Raw genomic sequence first — 10,093 nt, 5'->3', positions numbered from 1 at the left:
GAAATTGGTCTTGAGCACAGCAAATACCAAATATGGAAGAGTTTTCCCTTTGTCTTAAAGTTGTCTCCCTAACTATGTGAGTGACTTAGGTCAATGCATCTCCCAAGCATTTCTCCTGCAATCTGCTCCACCAGTAAAGGCTTTTTATCCTTTCTAATCCAAACCAATGAGAATCACCCCCTGTGGAATTCAAGAATCTTTAGGCCGAAAAGCGTGATCCTCTAGTTTTATGATTGCCATGGGCCAAATAGTCAATGTCTTTCTGTATCAAAAGGCCTAGTACTCTAATGTTCGGCTGTCAGGAAGGTGAGGTTGCCTCGGAACACAGATAAGAGATCATTTCTTTCTTTTAACACAGATCAAAACTTTTTGCTTCTGATTTGGCCTTCAGTCGTAAGGCAGGCCAGCTCATTTTGGCCATGGCCCACTACCTCAGCTTTCCCCTCATCCAAGGTCAGCTCAAGGCTCGTTAAGATTTTTTTAAGCAGTTCCTCTGTATTGTATATTAGAAAAGATGACACGGTCCCAAAATAACTGGTTTATCTGTCAAAGCAAAGAGCAAATAGAAGCAATTATCTAATGTCTAGTAGCTCGGATTTGGTTATCTAAAACCACCACCTGTATTACTCCCCTTTTGCATGATCCAGGGAGAGGATTTTGTTTGTTTTCAGTACTAGGGACGGAACCTAGGGCCTTCACACTAAGATATATCACATCCCTGGCCCTACTACTACTACTATTATTATTATTATCATCATCATCATTGTTATTATTTTGAGGCAGAGTCTCTCTAAGTTGCTCAGGCTGGGCTTAAATTTGCAATCCTCCTGCCTCAACCTCCCAGAGTTCTGGAATTACAGGTATACACCGTCATGCCTGGCTACCAGGGAGAGTCCTTTAAATTCTCCTTCCTCTCCATGATTCACAGGTATCATGCTTTGGTTTGGATAGGGTCTGTCCCACCAGGGTTCATGGCTGGAAGCTTTGTCCCTAGGTGGCATTGTCCACGTAGTGGATTAGAAGTTTGGCTTAGGTAGAACGGATTCATGCCGGTCTCACAGCGTGGGTTGGGTCTCCCAGAAGTGTGTTAGTTCTCATTTAGTTCTCATAAGAGTGGGCCCACTTCACACCTTGTCTCTTCTCCTTTCTGCCATTTCTCTTTCTGCTTCTCCAGCATGCTGATGCAGCCATAGGTACCCTTGCCAGAGGTTTCTACCTTCTATCCACCAAAATCTGAAACCAAATAAGCCCCCTATAATGTATCTATCCTCAGGAATTCTGTTAGAGCAACACAAAACAAACCAAGATAGACCATACCCTCCCGCCACACACACTATTCTATCAAGAAAAAATTTAATTCTGTTCCTAAGATTTTGAACATTCCAGATCTTCCTACTCTTTTGAAAGACGGCAGACAAAGCACAGTTGAGTAGACAGGGGTCAACTTTGGGGGTCAACTGACCCATTTAAATCTTGTCTCTGCTCCCTCTTTAACTTTGTGGTGTTGAGTAAGTTGCCTCTCATTTCTGAACCAACGCTTCCCGTCTGTACAGTAGAGGTTATGCTGCTCAGCCAGCAGGGTGCTTGTGAGGGTCAAGTTAATTTGTGCAGAGATTGTCCATTTTAAAGCCCTCTAGTGACAGCTGGAGCCGACCTCTGAGCTAGTCCCATGGGACCCTGGCTATCCTTTTTCTCCTCCTACTCCCTCAACCCCAGCCACAGGGAGGAGAGTGCAGGCTCAGGAGGGGCTGAAATGACTTCCTTAAGGTTTCGCAAAATGAAGTAGGCCCTCCTGAGGGGATCTCAAAGTTGTCACTCCTTGCTTATATCTCCAGGTTTTGAATGAAGATGGAATACTTTAAACATCAGCTCTAATCTTCTCCTAACTTATTGCTACCTTTGACTTAAAATCAGCCATTGCCTGCCCTGTGGTCTAGCTGCCTCCAGATGTGTTGACTGAATGTCCAGCTATGTGTCAAGTACCTGAAAATGTGGGTCTAGAGTTTGGGAAATGGGCAAGAGGTGGAAAGTGGGTTTGGACATCCTCTCTCTGAGATATCTTTTGACCCTCCACGATGGGCACAAACTCAGAGAAGCTAACGTAGCGTGTGTCCCTATAGAGCTACTAAATGACATGCAATATGTAATATGGCCTATTGTGCAGTCAAAGAAACTCTGAAAAAGAAAAACCATAAGGGAAGAGCTCACTTTAGAGGGTATTAAAACATATTGTAAAGCTAGTTTGCAAAAACCCTAGGACAGTGCCTGACTGAACAAGAAAAGCAGATAGACCGTAGTGTATACATAACGCTTAAATATGTGATTAGTTAATAGCTACCGATCATATTGTTTATTAGTTACTTGAAAAAAATCAGATTAGGTCCTGAGGCAATGACAGTGCTTACCAAAAGTTCCCCAACTGGAAGTAAAAGAGTTTAAGATGGTCCAGCTGCTTGTGCCCCTAAGTCATTATCTAGGTGTGTCACCAGACCTTTGCTGGGCTTGATATGCCTGAGAGTTAATGCTTTGTTGTGTTAAGGCATTGAGATTTGGGGGCCTGAGGGTTGGAGCAGCTACTGTTAATTTCCTCCAATACCACCCCTTCACATCTTGTACCACCTATCAAGATGGAAATGAATTCTAATTAGGATAAGAAACAAAATGTTGAAAACTGAAGAAATAAAAGTTTTTTACTCCCTGGGTAAGGTTTCCCTAGGCCTCAAAGCAGTAGAAGAAATTACAAACAGAAAGATCTATCATTTGCATACAAATTTGTTAAACTGACTTGGATTTTTAAAAATAAAAGTGAACAACAAATGGGAACAGTCGCTTTGCATGTGATAAAGGGTTAATATTCTCAATATTTAAAGAGCTCATAAAGATGGAGGCTGGGGAGAGAGAAAGGATTTTCTGAGGGAAAGCTTTAATCATAGCTGGCTTGTTCTGATACCTAAAATGTCTCTGAGTTCCCTGTTTCTGCCAATTGGTTTGTGTTCTGTACATGCAAACTGTATTTAACATTGGCTCAAACCCAACCTAATTAGTAAAGTCAATCTGCCGCAAAGAAAAGATCATTATAATGCTTCATGCAGCCAAATGTCCATGGTGTTTCTAGTATGTGCTATTGGACTTACTCCACATGACTGCTCCCCTCTGTTGGTGGAAGAAATTTAGAGCTGCCCATACCCCTCTTTCCAGGAGCTTGAGAGTAATGGGCCTGTCCCCAGGAGCAAGCTGGAGCAGACAAAGAAGAACTGTGAAGCGATTCTAAACACTAATCCTGCTAGAACTCGTTGGGTCATGCCGTCATTGAATTATAGTATAGGTCCCATCACAGAGTGCTAATCACTTTCTAGGCATTACCTCATTGAATCCTCACAAAAACCCTATAGCTAAGTATCATTTCCCCTGTTTTTCAAAAAAGGATACTGAAGCTCAAGTTGAAGAAATAATTCAGCCAAGGTTAAATAAGGAGCTAGTAGAGCTGAGATCTGAACCCCAAGAGCGTGTACTGAAGTAGAGTCCACATTGCCTCCTGATGAGCCAAAGGAAGGTTCAGATTGACTCTGTTTCTTGTCATTGCACAAGGAGCATGAAGGACATGGGAGGATGGAATAAAGAAAAGGTAAGGTTTGCATCTTCATTGTTGCCCCCAGGCTTGGTCTCCAGAACCTTTAAGAAATGGGAGTCAGGATATTGAGGCAGTGGCATGGCTATTGTTGGGGGCTTTTAGCCAAATCTACAATGAGAACCAGAGCAAAAAGCCAGCAGAATGACTTAAAATATCTTGAGTTGTGTGAGAAAGAAAGCTCTAATAAAGTTGTGGGCTGCAAAGAGAGAGCAGAGCAGATCTTGATTGCTGAAGAAGGAACAAGAGAATAGAAATGATGGCCTGAGGATGTCACAGGAAGCAGAAGGACACTACCCTTTGCACCCTCAAAACTGCAAAAGTGAAGGTCTTTGCTTTGAGAGGGAAGCCCCAGAGCATCATATTCAGAATGGTGGCAGCCTAGGGAAGCTGTTCCAAAATGGTGGCTTAGGGAAGTTGTTCATCCGAATTGAATTGGATTCAGACTGTTCAGCAATTCAGGCACTCAACTCCAACAGCCAAGAGAGGGGAAGACCGGCTGCTACTGCTCCAGCTGACAGTAGACCCCAATTGGCATCATTCACACAGCACTGGTTTTGTGCATGCAGAATGCAAGAGTTGTGGGGTCAGGAAGGCTTCCACCCAGGTTTCAGAAAAAGGCCTGGAAGATCAGGCAGTGCCCCTGAGAGGGCAGTTTGCGAAGCTGTGAATGTGAAGCCAAAGGTGTAGTGGAGACCCCAGAAGTATGGCAAAGGCAGGAGTGTGGATCATCTGAAAAGAGGGAACAGAGCTGGCCCCAGAGAGAAGTTCCTCAAAGAAGAGAATGGAGAACTAATTTTGAAGAACTAATGGCAGAAAGTTTTCCAAATTTGATTTAGATGATATATACACATCCAAAAAGCTCAACAAAATCCAAGCCCCCAAAAAGAAAACTATACCTAGATATATCATAATCAATTCCTTAAAACTTATGAGGTAGAGGAAACCTTTAAAGTAATAGACCTTCAGGGGCAGGGTGTGTAGCTTAATAATACTGCACCTGCCTGGCAAGTGCAGTTTGATCCTGAGTACCAGAAAAAAACAAAAAAAGTAATAGACTTTCTTATCTACAGAGGAACAGAAAGAAAAATGGCAGGACACTTCTAATTAGGAACAATGTGGAGAAACATTGTTTTAAATACCAAAAAATAAAGGGAGGATTGGGGAAATAAATAAGAACCAAGACAAATTATGTAAAGGTACAAATTTCCAAAGATGAGTGTCTTTATATTGTATACCTAAACTGTATCAATAAAATTAAATTTAAAAATTAAAAATTTAAAAAATACCAAAAGAAAAAAAAAAAAACAGTAGAAGTGTTTTTCAGAAATAAAGATGAGGTTGGAAATATAGCTCAGTGGTGGAGTACTTACCTAGCATTCCCAAAGCCCTGAATTTGATCTGCAGCATGAGAGAAAAGAAAAGAGAGATTTTTAAGTCACACAAATACAGAATTCATCATAAGCAGGCTACAAGGAAGGTTAAAATACTTTAGGTAGAAGGAAAATGATACCAAACATTAATGTGGACTGCCGGAAGTTGTGATGAGCATTGGAAATGATTACTATGTGTCTACCTGTATGATTTTTCTTATTTAACCTCTTTAAAATACAATTAAGAATGCTGGGAATTTAGCTCAGTGATGCAAGGTCCTGAGTGTAATTCCTAGTACTGGGGAAAAAAATACAATTAAGACTATTTAAAGAAAAAATAATTTACAGTGTAATTGGGAAGGGAACAAAAGTATACTGAAATGTTCCTATACTGTACATGAAATGGTATGACAGAGGGGCCAGGGATTTAGCTCAGTTGTTCCAGCACCTGCCTTGTAAGCATAAGGACCTGAGTTCGATCCCCAGTACCAAAAAAGGAAAAAAAAAAAAAGAATTTTACCAGAAAAATGGTGTGGCATCACTTGAAGGTAGAAGGTGACTATTTAAAATGTATGCCATAACCCCAAAGCAGCCACTAAAAGCAAGTATAACTGATAATTCTTCAAATGACATAAAAGAAAAATGCACAATTAATTCACAGAAAAGCAGAAAGAGAATACAAAAACAAATACCAAGATGTTAGATTTAAACTTGACCATATTAAAAAAAAATCACAGTAAATGTGCATGGTCTAACCTTACCAGAAAAGATAGCAATTGTCAGACTGACTAAATAAAGCAAACTACGACTATAGGCAGCCAACAAGAAACACACTTCTTAGGGCCAGGGATTTAGCTCAGTGGTTCTGCCATCTGCCATGCAAGGACCCAGGTTCAGTCTCCAGTACCAAAAACAAACAAACAAACAAAAAAGAAACACACTCCTCTGTATTTTTGAGACAGGGTCTCACTATGTAATTCAAAGTGTCCTTGAACTCCCTAGTAGCCCAAGCTAGCCTTGCAATATCCTAATGCTCTTGCCTCAGCCTCCCAAGTGCTGGGATTACAGGCATGTGCGACCATGCCCAGCTCTTAAGAAACATACTTTAAATATAAAAACACATATAGGTTAAAAGCAAAGGGATGGAGTGATGGTAAATTTCAGCAGTCAGCTCAATTAGGTTAAATGCTGCTCAGATAAGGTGAAGAATCTGTGTGTGTCCAAAGGGCTTTCTGGAAGAGACTCGCATTTGAATCAGTTGGCTAAGAAAGGTAAAATTCGCCCTCCTCAAGGGTGAGATCCTCCCATGAGCTGAGGCCTGAACAGAATGAAAAAGCTGAGAAAAGGTGAATTTATTTCCACCTCTCTTCTGGGACCAGGACACCCTTCATCTCCCATGCCAAATGCTCTGGCATTGGGATTCTGGGACTTCTTGCACCAATAGCATCCTCCCTTACTACTCCAGCTTGTAAGCCTTTGGCCTCTGGCTGAGAGTTAGACACCAGCTCCCTTCGATTTCGATTTCAGTTTTCCTGGTTCCCCAGCAGGTAGATGGCCACTCATGGGACACAGGGGCATGCACTATGTAGTGGTATTTCAGTCAACAATAGTCCACAGCTAGGACAGTAGTCCATAAGACTATAATGGAGCTATAAATTTCTTATTGCTTCTCAGCACGCTTAACATCATAGTGCAAAATATTGTTCACAAATTTGTAGTAATGCTGGTATCAACAATTCCACACCCTCCTACAAAAGTACAACATGTACAATTAAGTGTGTTATACAATACTTGATGGTGATAAACTACTAAGCTACTGGTTTATACATTTGCCATGCTACACCTTTAATTGTTACTTTAGAGTGTAATTCTACTTATAAAAACAGTTTGCTATAAAACAATATGCGTGTTACATTAGCATCAGCCTCCTACATCTTGTGTTTACTGCCTCTTGTGATTGCTTCAAGAAGCCACATCAAGTGATCTGCCTTTCCTTCCAGGTCTAAATACACGTGGATGTTCACAGGATGACAAAATCACCTAGCAATACAGTTGTCAGATCACACAGCCTGAAATGAAGGAGCTGGCTAAGCCGTGGCCGCTCGTAGGGTGCCTGGGCCAGTGCAACATAACTTTAATATGTGTCCTGTTACCACATGGCCGCTCCTGTGTCCCTATTGTCCTTTTCTATTTTTTATAGAGACACTCTCATTGGCTCACATTTTAATCTTTAACATCTGCAAAGACCCTATTTCCAAATACAGTAAGCTCACATTCTATAGACATAAATTTGGAGGGACACTGTTCAACCCACTACACACGCTAACACTGACCAAAATAAACCTGGAATTAGTACTAGATGAACTGGATTTCAGAGCAACATGTTATTCACCCCTAGCAGTTTCCTAGAGGTAAATGACATTATCTCATGTAGATAACAGGATCAACTAATCAAGAGACCTAAACATTCTAAATGTCAACACAAGTAACCAAACTTCAGAGTACACAAACACAGACACACACGCTGCTAAAACTGCAAGTAGAAAGATAATCTGTAGTACCTAAAAACTCTGAAAATCACTCTACCAGCTCGGCCCAACTGGTGTTTATAGAACATGGCACTACTTATGTTTCTCTTGGGTACACATGGGACATTTACCAAGAAAGACCATGCTCTGGTTCCTAAAATGAGAAGACTCTCAATAACTTTGAAAGGAAACACTTCATGTAAAGTATGTTCAATGGCTACAATGGAATCAAATAAGACAGCAATCACATACCTGTAGAAAATCTCCAAAATATTTTAATTGATTTGGTTGTTTTTTTGTTTTGTTTTGTTTTTTTGTACCAGGGATCAAACTCAGGACCTTGTGCTTGCAAGGCAGGCAGTAGAATCCCTAAGCTATATCCCAGGCTTTTTTTTTTAATTGCATTTTTCCCCAAAATATTTTAGAGCTAATATAATTCTAAATAGCCCAAAGGCCAAAGAAGAAATCAAAATATCTTGATCTTATGTATTATGTATTTAATTATGTCTTTTATACTATCCCATAAATATGTACAATTTTAAAAAATAATAAACGATATTAGTACAGCCTCCCAAAAAGAAAAGATTTGGAAGTGAAGAAAATAAAAACACAGCATATCAAAATTTGTTAGATGCAATTAAACCAACCAATAGTTAGAGGGACATTTATAGCCCTACATGCCCATACTAGAAATAAGGATCAAAATAACCCAAGTCTCCACTTTAAGAAACTAATTAAAAAATAGAAACCAAAGAAAATAGAAATCAATTTTAAAAATCAATGAAGTCAAAAGCTCAATATTTATGAAAAGATCAATAATATTGACAAGCCTCTATACAGACTAATGGAAGAAAAAATAGAAGACATTAATTGCCAATGTCAGGAAATGAGAGGTTATTAAAAGGATAAGCAAACATTAATCTAGGTAGCCCAATACCTGCTTAAAGATATTTGCATTGTATGTAAAAATATTCCACACACAGGAAACATTCTAGACTGAGGTAATTTACTGGTGAATTTTATCAAATCTTAAAAAAGAAAAAATACCAAATATATACAAGCATTTCCAAGATATTAAAGAAGAGGAAATACCTCCCAACTCATTCAGTGAGAAAGGCATTACTATTCCGATCAAAATCAGACAGACATTAGAAGCACAGCATGGTGGCACATGCCTGTCATCCCAGCACTCAGGAGGCTGAGGTAGGAGTTCGAGACCAGCCTGGGCTACATAGTGAGTTCCAGAGCAATCTGAACTACATAGTGAGACCCTGTCTAAAAAACAAACAAACAAACAAACAAAAAATCAGGCAGAAGAACAGCAAACTACCAACATCAACTGGAAAAATTAAATTATAGAAAATAGAATCTAGCAACGTATCAAAGGGATAATTGCTATGATCTAAAGGTTAGTATCCCTCCAGAATTCAGATTGTGATATCCTAACCCCCATGATGATAACTACAAGGTAGGGTGTTTGGGAAGTGATCAGGTTGTGAGGGTGGATGGAGCCTTGGCCTCTTCCACCATGGATGAGCACAGGATAGCAGGAAGACAATGTCCATGAATCGGGATGCAAGCCCTGGACAGATACTGACTGTTGGTGCCTTGATCATGGACTTCCCATCCTCCAGAACAGTGAGAGAGTTCTCTTATTTATAAGCCACCTAATTTACAGCATTTTGTTATAGTACCCTGCCACAGCCCGCCTACCTGGCTGAAGGGTTCAAGGAGTGAAAATGGTGAGAGATTAAGAAACTTAAAGAATAAGATAAAGTAGACAAAGGCAAGAGTAAAGTTTACACAGCTGAGGCCAGGTGGAAATTCTTTGTCCTGATGAAACAAAAAGCTTGGCTTGCGTCCTCAGCACCTTTACTTATAATGTAGATAAGGAAACTGAGAAAGGATGCCTGATCCAACAGGGAGAATAGCTAGGGTCTGCAGGAGATAAAGCTTGATGTTTCTCTGATGAATGGGTGGGAAGGAAGCCCTGCTCCATCATGCCCTCCAAGGGAGGAGACCAGTTAGGCCTGGCCATAGTGATCACTCTCGGCAGTACCCCAAACAGAGTAAGACAATAAATAATATATCACAGTCCAGTGATGTTTATTCTAGTAATATAATATTGGTTGAATGTTACATATGACCATCTCTGAAGAGATTATTTGGCAAAATCCAACATCCATTTTTGATTTAAAAAAAAAACCTTCTAAGGGCTGGGGATTTGGCTCAGTGGTTCTGCTGCCTGCCTCACAAGCAAAAGGGCCCGAGTTTGATCCCTGGTACCAAAAAACAGAAATGAAAACTGGGAATAAAAGTCCTTCAACCCTGGGGCCAGGGATTTAGCTCATTGGTTCTGCCACCTGCCTTGCAAGTACATCCTTGCAAGTTCTATCCCTGGTACAAAAAAAAAGGGTCCCTCAACCCTAAAAAGGACATCAACAAAAACCTACAGATAATATCATACTTACTGATGAAAAACTGAATACTTTCCTTTTAAAATCAAAGAGAAAACTAGGATGTATACTTTTTTTTTTTTTTTTTTTTTTTTTTTTTTTTTTTTT

The 10,093-nt window shown here is 40.1% G+C and overlaps 1 long non-coding RNA gene across 1 annotated transcript in view; it reads right to left on the bottom strand.

Moving 5' to 3' along the window:
- Nucleotides 1-224: 224 nt before the first annotated feature.
- The window catches only part of LOC104864257, a 28,505-nt gene continuing 18,636 nt past the window's right edge, over nucleotides 225-10,093 (bottom strand). The window contains exons 2-4 of the long non-coding RNA XR_780815.1: nucleotides 5,002-5,029; nucleotides 1,131-1,233; nucleotides 225-543 (exon numbers count right to left, since the gene is read on the bottom strand). This is a non-coding gene — a long non-coding RNA (uncharacterized LOC104864257). The remainder of the gene's footprint in view (nucleotides 544-1,130; nucleotides 1,234-5,001; nucleotides 5,030-10,093) is intronic.

Source organism: Fukomys damarensis, unplaced genomic scaffold, assembly GCF_012274545.1.
Source record: "Fukomys damarensis isolate Sample0158 unplaced genomic scaffold, DMR_v1.0_HiC HiC_scaffold_25, whole genome shotgun sequence".
Classification (NCBI taxonomy): Eukaryota; Metazoa; Chordata; class Mammalia; order Rodentia; family Bathyergidae; genus Fukomys; species Fukomys damarensis.
Note: the sequence above shows the minus strand (reverse complement) of the source record. Positions and strands in the feature narration are given on the sequence as shown.